This window comes from Lycium barbarum, chromosome 3 (genome assembly GCF_019175385.1).
Source record: "Lycium barbarum isolate Lr01 chromosome 3, ASM1917538v2, whole genome shotgun sequence".
In the NCBI taxonomy this organism is placed as follows: Eukaryota; Viridiplantae; Streptophyta; class Magnoliopsida; order Solanales; family Solanaceae; genus Lycium; species Lycium barbarum.
In genome coordinates this window covers 141,613,010-141,626,247 of record NC_083339.1, presented here as the reverse complement: position 1 = coordinate 141,626,247, position 13,238 = coordinate 141,613,010, and the positions used below count along the sequence as shown (strand labels likewise).

Below are 13,238 nucleotides of genomic sequence, written 5' to 3'. Positions count from 1 at the left end.
AAGAGTGAAGCAAAATTCAGATGGTTCTGTTGAAAGACTTAAAGCACGATTAGTGGTCAGGGGGGACATCCAAAAACATGGTATTGATTACAACGAAACGTTTTCACCAGTGGTGAAAATGACCACAATCCGATGTTTGTTGGCAGTTGCTATTAAAAAAGGATGGCATGTTTCACAATTAGATGTGAACAATGCCTTTTTACATGGGAACTTAGAAGAAGAGGTCTTTATGAAGTTTCCATCAGGTCTCATTCCACCCACACCTAACCATGTTTGTCTTCTAAGAAGGTCATTGTATGGTTTAAAGCAAGCTTCCCGGCAATGGTATGCTCGGCTTGCTGGGGCTTTGAGTTACAAAGGATATTCTGCCTCTTTAAACGACTACTCTTTATTTTTTAAGAAGAATGGTGCTCAAATCTCAATATTAGCAGTCTATGTCGACGACATTCTACTCACAGGTGATGACATTCAAGAAATTGCTGCAATTACAAGTTTTCTTCATTCAGAATTCAAAATAAAAAATCTTGGTGGCATACGATACTTCCTAGGTATGGAAATTATCAGAGAAAACAAAGGATTTATCATGAGTCAAAGGAAATTCACCTTAGACTTGCTGACCGAATTTGATTGCACCCATCTCCCAAAGGTGTCGTCTCCTCTTGATCCTGGCATCAAATTACAAGCAGATGGTGATTTCCCCATGGACGATCCTACAATTTATCGACATCTCATTGAAAAATTAAATTACCTCACTCATACACGTCCAGATCTAGCTTTTCCAGTGCTCAAACTTAGCCAATTTTTGCAAAGGCCTTGCATTTCTCATTTTTCTGCTGCCCTTCGAGTTCTCCGGTACCTTCAACTTGACCCCGGGCAAGGTATCTTGCTCTCTTCTAACCCCTCTCTATCTCTACTCGCCTTTTGTGATGCCGATTGGGCATCTTGCCCAGATTCTCGGCGATCCGTAACTGGTTTTTACATCACCCTTGGCGGATCTCCTATCTCTTGGAAATCGAAGAAGCAAGCTTCGATTTCGCTTTCCTCCGCCGAAGCGGAATATCGCTCCATGCGCAAGTTCACCGCAGAACTTACCTGGCTTGTGCGACTGCTCACAGATCTCTCCATTTCGCCATTTTTACCGGTACCGGTTTACTCCGACAGTCAAGCCGCGATTCATATCGCGCGTAACCCCATTTTTCATGAAAGAACGAAGCACGTGGAGCTTGACTGCCACTTTGTAAGGCAACAATACCTTTCTGGTTTAATTTCTTTGTCATTTGTTCCATCGGACAAACAGATCGCAGATCTCTTTACAAAACCCCTAACTGGGATTTCTCATCGGAATATTTTATCCAAGTTGGGTGTTCTTTCTCTCCCCTCCAACTTGAGGGGGGATATTGAAGGAAAGGATGTTGATATTGAAGGAAAGAATGTTGATTCTGCATCAACAACATCTGCCATGGATATGTCAATTAACGCAAGGAAGAAAGAGAAGAAAGAGACAATAAAGAGAAAAAAGATGACAAAGTAAGAGCTCAGCAAAGTAAAAGTAACGTTGAATTTACTTTGACTGAAAAGGCAAAGTAAAAGTTGGCTACACATCATATTAGTTGGCTGCACATTTGATATGTTAGATAAATAGAAATAGGACAGCATAAGTGGAATATGAGTTGGCTACCATTTTCAGTTGTTTTTTTATTTTATTTGGATGTACAATTTTGTATTAAATAGGAGCAATACCTAATTAATAAGAAGCAGAAAATTTCATAAAAAAAAAAAAATTCATCAATCTTTTCAAATTCTTTCAATAAAAAATGACCCACTCCCCCCTCCTCTTCCTCCTCCTCCTCCCGTCTCTCTCCACCCACGCCCTCTTCCCTATCTCTTCTAGGCTTGGATCCCCTCCAGTCCCCTTTGGTCCAGCTTTATCCGGTATCATATTTGATTTTCAACACGTGGCACTTTTTAAATCTAAGGGACCAAATTATCTATTTCAACAACCCTTGTACATAAACACCAACCCTCTGTTTCTCTTCTCTGTTTTCCATCTAAATTGACTGAACGAATTCTTATCCTACTGTTAGAACACCATAGAGAATGACACCCAGCAGCTAAATCTATGTTCAAATTACTTGTTCATTTGCAAAATCAAGATAAAATTAATTAATTTTTTTTCATCTTACCCTCTACGTCCCATATTACTTGGCAACTGAATATTTATTCTCTTCTCATGTATACATGTATGCACTTTAATTTTAATTTTTCGACACATTTATTCCTTCCGTACACTTTTACTCGTTCACTTTTGACCTTTTTCGTTATTTAAGAATTAATAAATAAAGTACTCCCCTTGTCCCATATTACTTGGCCACATTACTAACCTACTTTTTTATTCCACATGGACATATGTCATAATACTGGACATATGTCATGATACTGAAACCACATTACTGTTCATTTATAAAACCAAGATAAAATTAATTAAATCTTTTCCATCTTACCCTTAGTAATACATGTTCTTGAAAATAGTCAGTTTTGATTAGAATGTATTTATTGGAGAGAGACAAGGGTAAGATAGTAAAATATATCTTTTATTTATGATTTCTTAAGGGGCATGCAAAAAGGAAAGTGACATGTAATATGGGACGGAGGGAGTATATATTTTTCCATAATATTCATATTTATTGGTGTAAGTCTCAATAACCTTCGAAAATGAGTAATTAATGTGAAGAGCAAAATTAATAATAAGAACAAAAAATTCTTTCTCTTGATATGTTAACGTGGACAAGTAAAAGTAAACGGAAGGAGTGACTTTTATCCCCATTTTTCTTTTTTGTCAATACTTTAAACGTGAAGAGAGGACGAGCAATAGCATTGCAAATTTGTACCAAAAGTTATATAAATTATAAACTTTAAGCAACTACCTTTTTATCCCACTTGAACATATATCATAGTACTAGGTATTTATTCTCTTCTCATGTATACACGTATGCACTTCAATTTTAATTTTCCTACACATAACTTGTCCACTTTTGACTTTTCACATTTTTTAAAAATTAATAAATGAAGTATATATTTTATCATAATATCCATATTTATTGGTGTATAGTCTCAATAGCCTCAGAAAATGATTTGAAAATGAGTAATTAATGTGAAGGATAAAATAAGAAGAAGAATTTTTTTTCTTGATATATTAACGTGGACCAGTAAAAGTGAAGGGAGAGAGTGACTTTTATTCCCGTTTTCCTTCTTTGTCAATACTTTACTTATTCTACTCTCCTTTGCAGTCGCTGATTATTGTTTCTTTACATTTATAAAATATATTACTTTATATTTTCATTTTGGACTTAAAATTTGTTGATTTACGATATAACATATATCTTTCTAATTTTGATTTCTTTGTAACAATTTTTTTTATCTATAATTGTTAATATAAAAAATTATAAATATATTTTTTAATTAATTTAATAAAAATATTTTATTAGTTTTGCTTTTAAAAAATCCAATATATACAACAATGGTTCTTATGTTTGGATCTGAACAGTTAGTTAATTGAACTGGATATCAATCTGTCGGTATACATATAAGATATTAAAGAATTTAAAAGAAAAAAATTTAGAATCAAAATATTAATTTTCCCTCATATTCTTATTAATTTTCCTTTTCACATCGATGAACAACTTTCATTGTCATGACAATGAGAAAAAAGTCCGACTCTTTCCATCTCAAAGACTTAATTCCATCATATGTTTTAAATTTTTAAACTCCATTTTTTAATTATTAACTAAAATGATGGTACATAACATACATTTTGTATATGTTGCTATATATAATAACAATTAGAATATTTTTAAAATATAAATCTTAAAAATTGACTAATTAAAGTAAATAGACATGTTCAGCCTATGCGATGTATTGCTAGTTCTATTATATATAAACCTCTAAGGAGGATGAACACAACATCAACAAATTGTACAAAATGTTATCTTAATTGTACAGCAAAGTTGGCTTATTCTATGGACACGTGCATTGATAATTTCCCTAGCAAACCACGTGTACCACTTAACATAAAAAACAAATTATATGAAAACCTTAGAATCAGTTTTTCACACGGCTTAGGTCTCTTTCTTCTTCACTATTCCGGTGGTCTTTCAACCTTTCTTATGTTATTAACCTGTATTTGAAAAATACTTAAATCAGAAATTGAAAAAATAAACAAAATAGATTCTGAAATTCAAAAGAACAATATCTTAAGATATATAAGGAATTAAATCAAGCTCACTAAATGCACAGTGTGTCCTTAAGGAGATTCTTCCCGCAACGTATCCGAGGTTGTGGAATATATCCTCATAGGATAGAAAGATTTACTCACCATAGTAGCGGTACTGCAAACTTTGGTGAACAACTAACTCACTCGAAGGCTGTTATCACACGAGAATTTTATTTAGTGCAGAAGAAGAGAGAAGAATATCAGAAATTTCGCAAGGAAAAAATTTGAGGATTAACAGAATTTATAGTCATTGAAGCACTGGTTCTGAAAAGGTTTGCAACTTTTCAGAAAAGCCATTTTATAATGGCGGGAAATTTAAAAAGATTCGGGAAAAGAAATGGGTCAGAAGCGCAGATCCGGGTCAGGATTTGGATAATTAATTAATAAATAATTAAAAATTAAATAAATTTGATCCAACAAGATTATCAATCAAATAGATCGCCAAAGTCGAGCAAGCAATGACGACGACGCGAGGCTTGCCTTCCTCTCAATCCTTTAACAACTAGAAGGAATGCTTCTATTTTTAAGTACAAGGATTTTTCTTTTCACTACCAATATAGGAAAAATGCTTCTGGTATAAAGCAAAAGGAAACAATTCATTTTCCCTCCATATTTCTTCCCTCCATTTCACGTTCAACCAATTATTAAAACCCAATATCTTCTACTTCTCCGGTCTTCACTCGCTCAATCTGATTTTTCTCTGGACCGCTTGATGGTTTATATAGTTGGTACTCTGAATTTGAGATTTTCTTTTAATTTTTCCCGTTAAAATTAAAGCTTTGCTATTAATTTAGGTGAGTTTATTCTACAAATTTCTTTGTTAATTAGATCTAATTCCTGATCATTTCCTGCTGGGTATTGTTTTTCCTCTTCTTTTGATGAAAAGTCTGTGAGTTCCCCTGTTGTTACTGAATTAATGTTTTGTTAGATATTTGGGATATTCTGTCTTGAATTGATTGAGTGAGCAGTAACGGTGTTAATCATCAATAGTAATGATTTTATTGGTATTTTCAATTAATCACAAAATTACTGAGTTTGTGATTACTTATGAAGTAAAGGATTTTACAGAAAAAAAGTTGTAAGTACTTTGGACATGGTGGTTTTGGCATAAGAAACTGATTAATTGGTTATTATGGGGGAATAATCATAAAATTCAATTTTTATGAGGTAAAAAGTAGTTACAGAAGTTTTAATGCACATATATCTTCTATGATTTTAACCTAGACATTGCAGCAAAGCACCATCTTGGTACATTTGCACCAGCTGATGCCCTTGTGATGCAAGAGGAAGCATGGAATGCATATCCTAAATATAGATCAGGTTTATCTTCTTACTTGCAGTTAATGTTATTTCTTTGTTAGCATCCAAGTCTTCCTTCTGTGTTCGTACTAACCTATTTACTGGGTTCTGTTGGAAATGTATCACCATTAGATGGGGTTGTTAAAGTAGTTACTCGTGACATCCACAATCCCTAACTCGCTGTGCACCGTGGAAGTCAGACAAAATGTGCAGTATTAAAATCTTCGATTGATTTCTTTTTGCAGTTCCCAGATCTTTTTGAAGTTCTTTATGAGCATGGACACCATCCACAAAGTTGACAATGGATACTCTGAGAATGTAAGTTCAATAAACTTGATCGCTGAGTTAAAATGAGGGTTCGGTAATATTTTGGTACAATTTCTCCTTTCACCATCTAAACCTTTAATATATATATATATATATATATATATATATATATATATATATATATATATATATATATATTATGCGTGTGTGTGTAGTCTGAAGTATTCTCTTATGGATTTAACTCCTTTGAGATCGAAAACCATTTGGTATATTTTCTATTAAAATATATGAATTTCCTGGCTTGCTTGCTTAACAGTTGTAGTGTCAAATACCAGTCACTTGATCCGTCATATCACAATTTGTATGATGGTTGGTTCTTTTACTGGCAACATAAGTTATTAAAGGAACAAAAGAAGTTCCTTTCATATTAACCATCTCACGACATTTATCTGGTGCAACATAGAAAACATACTGTTTTCTAATTGCTTTGTTCCTGGAATAGAGAGTGTGTTAAATTTATTTTTGGAAAAGTAGTACACATTTACTCTTTATTTCCCCCGTAGCAGTGATTCGTGCAGCTTGCAAAATTGTTACAATATCATCTGAAGTCAAGGAAAGTCAAAGAAACTTGCATGCTCCCACTAGAAGCTGTAATTGAAGATTATTCTAAATAAGTTTTTATTTCTCAAATTGATTCATTATTTTAACTTCAAACTTGGAATATTGACATCCAAGTAATTGGTACCCGATAGAAAGCTTAGACTTGCATCGCTACTTGCTGAAAGCAAAAGTGGAGTGACCGATCATGAATTCTATGACGTTTTGAAGACCTCATTAATTAGTCAATTACTTTTTATTTCATAATGAATGAACTCTCGGATGAAGAATATATTCCCTCCCTTTTACTAACCATGGGGAGCCCTAAGTGATTTACTGGACAAATTGAGTTGTCGTGACAATACCTTTCAATATGAAAGATTCTCTTCATTACGAGACTGATCGAATCTGCCACAGTCACCCAAGAGATCTTTGCAAGACAATCTAATATTAAAGACTTAGAGGCGCTGCAAGTAGGATGTAATTATAAGTAAGCTTATGAAATTTCTTTGATCTTGGCTAATACGAAAGGAAATAATTTATCTTCTCTTGTGTTCATTGTGAATTAGGGTGTGTACTGATATATATGATCTCTTACATGTTCGATTCTTGTTGTTGGATCAGGTAATCTTAACAGGGTAATGAAACTGACTTGAGATATGATAATTAGTTCGATGCAAGAAGAGCGGCCATTAGGTTAACTTATTCCGTGCTTCTCTCATATCATTGTTTCATATATAGTTTGATGCAAATTTAAAAGCATGGAAGAGACAACATATAGGAAATTTCTTTAGTTGAAATAGTATAGGTTCTTCAATGGAATGATTATACTGGTTGATCATTTTGGGAAAAAGAAGATTACCCGTGAGATCCATTTCATATATATTCCCATTTTTTTAATCAATATTTATCCTACATGTATTCCTATGTCTTTGTTAACTATGTGTTCTCCTCTGCTTCTGTCTTGCTTTTATCAGGTATTGTAGAGTTGCAACTCATCATTTGAGCAACATTTGCTTGTGAAAGGTTCAAGTTCAAACTTTGTGAAACATACTCTGAATTTAGGCCAATCTGAAAGGGGTCTTCTTCCCTCTATGATGATCAAAACAAATTAGTTTTACTAAGGCATGAAATCGTTTCACATGTTCTTTTCGCATGTTTTATTCTTTCATTTCTACAGGACCACACTATTCTAAAAGGTTCAAGTCCAAAGTTTCTGCTCTATTCATGTAAATATATTATCATTCAATTATAGATGCAATTCTGATATTGATGATTGAGTTCCGCCTTATCCTTTTTTTTTTTCCTGATTTTAGGATTCAAACTATACATGTAGTAATGGTATTCGAGCAGCGCATATATATATGATCATTCTTTCTGGGATTATTCGGAATAAATTATTTATTCTATGTGATTAGTCAATTCCTCTTTGTAATTATGAATTTTAATACGTGTAGCAACTCTTAGAAAATATTTAGCTAATGATTTTACTTGACTCTAAATTGAAAACGACAGTTGGGGGATGAACAAGGGCAATTTTGTAATAATGAATGTTTGTCATGGGCATTTTAGTACTTTTTGGCTATTACATTTCCCTTTGATACGTGTTAGGTTTTGTTTTTTCCTGAAGAGACACCCGTCTTCTGTTTCGGTGTTTTCCGCTTTTTCTGGGCTCTTCAATTCATTGGTGCGCTTTGGTGGAATTCCTTTTGCTTTGATTTTCTGTGCCTTAATCTGTATGGCTAACATTCATAATGCTTTCGCTTGCCTCTGTTTCTTTGCTGACTCTTTGTGCCTCCGTGTTGCCTGATTACTTCTCCGTCGACTTCAATAAATTAATTCGTTTCTGTTGATATGCAATGGCAAATTCCTTCTAAATTGGTTCAATCTATGCAATTCTTTACATTTTACAACTATTTGACGGAATGGGTTTTTCCATTTAAAATGTAATTTTTTTGTTTTGTGGGTTGTGGAATTAGGGTTAGCTAAGAGTGTGTCTATTTTATTCTTCACATGATCTAGAAGAACTGTTGGATTTTGCTTCAGAATTGGTTCAACTGGTGTGTTTTGTCATATTAAATCTTAAAAGAGATAAGGCATAAGGCTTGAGACTTTTCTCAATTGCTACGTATATTTAGCACATTAAGCTTTATTGAGGACATGTTAGAGAATTTACACTTTCCTGTCCAGCTCAAACTTGATACTCTCTTTGTTGCTTTTTACTAGTCTATCCTTTATTCTAGTCTGCTGTTTTTGACGCACGGATATATGTTTCGCTTGGAGTAATTTTGGTTTTAATTCTCATTTCAGTTTTTGCAACTTTGTTTCGTTTCAGTTCCGTCAACTTTGTTTGGTTTCAGATTTGGCACTTTTCATTTTAGTACTCAACCCGACTTTATGTTATATTATGCTTTTGCTATTATAGATATCGAGTTTACTTGGATAATTAAGCTTGTGTTTTGTGCTTGTGTGGTAGCGTGTCAGCATAGATGCACTAGCAAAAGGTGGGGGTAACAAAATAAGAAAAAAATAATGTCATTGTTATATGAATGCGCTTTTAAATTTATTTTATTTTATATCTCATGGATGACAAAAAGACTGAAGTCACTTTCATGCCATTTGACACAGCAAGACAGTCTTAGATAAGGAAGATTATAAATTGAAAAGGTAATTGTTTACCCCGGATTTGATTAATCAATTAAATTTGTTGGTGAGGTATAGGGTATGTGGTTATATCTTGAGTTTACTTAATGGAGAAAAGAAATATATAAATATAGTATAAAGAAGCGGCCAACAATCGATGGTTTACTATATACTTGTATACTTTCTAATATATGAGTGTTACTTAATTGAAGCAATATAAGAGATGAACACCACAAATGTTGACTGAAGATCAGGTACTGAGAGGGAAATTTTGTATATATATTGCTATTACAAAGTGTTCTTCATATAAACAAGCCCACCTCTCAAAAGGAGGACAATGCTCCATATTTATAGTGTTGCCCCATGGGCTTCATACAACATAAAAAATAATAGAATAAGGAAAAGTTTTGAGTTGGATTAGGTAGACCGTACGGTCTCACACCCGTACGATTGGCAGTTGAACACAGCAGGAAGTCATCGACGCGTGGCAGCCGCGCAACGGATCTCCCGGACCACCGGCCACGACCAAACGGGCATACGGCCTCGAACAACCGGACATGGATGAACCAGACCAAATGACGACCTTCCTTTGCTCCGGTCCAGCCGTTTCCCCGGTTCAGAGTGGGAGCCTTTACACACGTTTTTGTCCCTTTCCCCCTTCGGCCTTCGGTCCCACCGGTTTAACATATACCCGATTTTTACCGTATACAGATAGTCCCCACACTTCTTGGATCGTAGATTTGTCGGAGTGACGAGGAGTGGATGAATCCCTAAACCGGTGACTCCCTTTGTCCGTCGTTATCGCTTCGTTTTTGGCGGGAACAGTTGCGCCACATTCCTCTGCCATCGGCCACGTGTCCCGTCCCGGATGGTCTGCTCTGACAACCGCCGCACGCACGTCGTTTCAAGTCATTCCTCATTAATTATGGGGACACGTGGCGCTCCTGGATTGGCCGGGGAATCGTAACCGTCACAGTCCCCTGCCTATATAAGGCTCTTTTCATCTCTTCATTTGAACATTTTACCTCTTCGATTAACCTTTGTGCTTCAAGTTTTCTGCCTCTTACACATTCTATATCTCTACTCATAATCATCTGAAAAACTCAGCTCTTGTTGATCTGTTGCTTGTACTACGTGAAAAGAATCGATACCGCCACCTTCTCCACTCGTCGTTCTCGCCTGTTGCTGCTTCCTCTTGTTGCTTTTGCCATTTTCGAACTTTTTGACTGTTTCCTTTGCTCTTTCACCTTCCTTTTCGAATCCATTCAACCTCTTCTTTTCATATTTCTAAATGTCTAAATCCACTTCCCATGACATTCCCTCGGTTTCGTCTCCGGGAACCGAGGCTACTTCCCCTTCTAAGGCAAAAGGCTCTTTCGAGCTCACGGCCTCGGACATTATACCGACCAAAACCAATTTCAACAAAGACTTAGAGGTCGAAAAACCTTCCTCGGTGTCCGACAGAGGGTATGATGTGAGACGATACCCCTCCTCCATTACCGAGGATAAACTCGATCTGGTCCGGTCTGACTGTGGATGGGGCAATCGTCCGATCCGAGTTTTCGCCCTCGGGCCTGATGAGTCAGTCACCGACCACCGGGAAGGTTTTTTGTATGTGTATACTTGTCCCTTCACTCTCAAGCTCGATCCTCCGGTAGATCCGGTCATCCTGGACATGTGCTGGACCTACGACGTGACCTTGGCACAAATTGGTCTGATCGTTTGGAGGGTTGTAGCATGCCTCCGGTTGTTGGCCAACAATGCCGGGAAAGAGCTCACGCTGGCCCACCTGATACGCCTATACTCCCCAAGGCTGTTCCGGGGTGGCGTAATAAAACTCACCAAGCGTAGCCGGAATCCATTTTTCTCAAAAATGGACGAAGACAGAGACATGGGCTGGCTGGAGCGATATGTCCGGGTGAGGACCGAGGACATCATTCCGGCAGAATACATGCCTTTCCCGGAGAAGTGGAACAACAAGCGTAAGTCCGAACCCTTAAGTGATTGCTTTTGTATGTTTCGTCAAATTTTGATCCCACTTTCTCACCGTTTTTCCTATTCATATCAGCCAATCGGTATATTCCTCCGGTCGTCCGGAACCTGAGCGAATGGGTCACTGCACTTCTTATCCAACATGTTCACGATAACCGGACGTGGGGCCACCTGTCACGTGGCCGATGGGTCGCCCAGAACCATGGTAGTATTTTGCTTCTTCCTGTGTTCACTGCACCTTCTACTATCCGTATTCATTGCGTCTTTTGACTTTCAGGTTTACCAAAAGGCTCGGTGGATCCCAGGCCGGAGTCGGCAGCCGAACCCACAACATCGGCACCCGAGTTTGACTCAGCGGGTGCATCTCGTGCCCTTGCTGCTGATGCTGCCGCCAATAGGAAAAGGCCCTCGGATAAAGGGCAAAAGTCGAAGAAGAGGGCGAGGAGCGTCACTCGGTCCCTACGGGATGAAACAGAGCCCGACATCATTGTTCGGAGAGTCGAGGCCGATGCTGCCGTGGCTCCGATCCCGGAGGAGGCTGTCTCCCTTCCACCCCTTCCTTCTGCTGGCGAAGGACTTTTGGTGCCGGTTTCACACACAAGTGCGGAAGAAATTCTTTCCTCGGCTCCTCTAAGGTCGATTGATTTCGTTGCCATTTCAGGTGAAACTTCTTCCGAGGAAACCCCCCTGCAAAGGACAAGAAGGCCCGGGGAGGCGACCGCTGCTGAAGTCGGTCAAAGGACTGAGCCGGTCCCGGAGATCGAAGTCCCTATTGACGTTCACCTGACGCCCGAGCATGAGCCTGCTGCAACTACGGAGCCCCCGAGCTTTGCTGACGATACTGAGGCTGCTCTAAGTTCCTCTACTCCGGCTCCGAGGCCTGACGAGTTTGACGACATGTTCTCGGGCACCCTTCCCGCTACTGGTGAAGCTGCGGGATTCGGGCATCTCCCTATCCCTCGGGCCACGAGGTCGGCCAACCGGACCTCCCAATCTGGGGCCAGGGACAGCTTGGTGTGTATTTTTCCGGCCCCAAGCGTGGAGCCGAGGAGAACAAAATCAGTCATGGTCACCGTCCCCGAAGACTGCAGCTTCCTTTCTCGTCCGGTGGGCGTGGCGAGCTATCTGAGGCCTCTTGTCTCCGATTCTGACAAGGGGAAGATGACCGGGGTCTCTTGGCAATGCCTCATTAACGAGGGTATGCATGCGGGCAACCGGGTAAGATTTTTAGCCGTCTCTGCATATCTTCACTGAGAATTTTAACCTTGTTTCGTTCAAGTTTTTAACTTGCTTTCTTTTGCAGAGTGTGGTGCTCGTCAACGAAGCCTTCGTCCGTGCCCAGCAAGAGATGGACGATCTCAAGGGTCAACTGGATGCCTAGGGTCGGGAAACGGAGAAATATCTGCACCTTCTTCAGGAGAAGGAGGAGGAGTTGAACCGAGCAATCGCTCTTTCCAATCTTCGGCCCGAGCTTTACGCAGCGAAGGCCGAAAATCGTCAGCTGAGGAGTGAACTGGCCGCGATGGCCGAATACAATCGGAGCCTCGAAGCTGAGAAGATCGGCCTTAGCCGGGACAACACTCACGTTTCCTTGAGGCTTGGCGAGCTTGAGACCACCTTCTCCCAACTCCGGGATGAGCTGGATTTGGTGAAGTCAGATGCTGCGAGCTTGGCCGAGAGGAATCGGCTGCTCGAATCTGAGAGTGCCCGATATCAAGAGCGTGCAAGGGTGTTTGAAGAGAAGGCGAAGATGAGGGCCCAAATGTGTGAAGATCTAAAAAACGAGCTTAAGGAGATGGCTGATGCAAATGACACTATTTGGCAATATTTTAGGGCCGGTGTTACTTCGGGCACCCGAATCTCAGCTTTGGCTGAATTTCGACGTAACAGTCCCCGTTTGGGGAGGTTAGAAAATTTCGGCTCGGATCGTTGTGACCTCATTGCCTTTGTCGAATTTTTAACGATTTTGGCTCGGTTCGCTATGACCTTGTCGCCTTTGTCGAATTTCGACCATAGTTCTCGATATAGGGTGTGTGAATAAAGTAGTGCCGAAATACGGCGATTATCACCGGGGTAAAGTCTTTTAACAGGAAGATAACCGAGATATTGCTATCCAAACTTTCGATAATTTTGCATTGCAAAGTGTTTGTATACATGAGAATTTTGTTTC

At 38.6% G+C, this 13,238-nt stretch overlaps 1 long non-coding RNA gene across 3 annotated transcripts; it reads left to right on the top strand.

Annotated features, from left to right (window-relative positions):
• Positions 1–4,739: 4,739 nt before the first annotated feature.
• LOC132633114 (uncharacterized) lies at positions 4,740–7,811 on the top strand. Of its 3 annotated transcripts, none has more exons than XR_009579569.1 (4): positions 4,740–5,590; positions 5,815–5,887; positions 7,058–7,129; positions 7,411–7,811. It is a non-coding gene; the product is annotated as an uncharacterized LOC132633114 (long non-coding RNA). The 3 variants fall into 3 exon arrangements; XR_009579568.1 differs by having other exon boundaries at positions 4,743–5,064; positions 5,495–5,590; positions 7,058–7,714; XR_009579567.1 differs by having other exon boundaries at positions 4,741–5,590; positions 7,058–7,714.
• Positions 7,812–13,238: the final 5,427 nt, after the last annotated feature.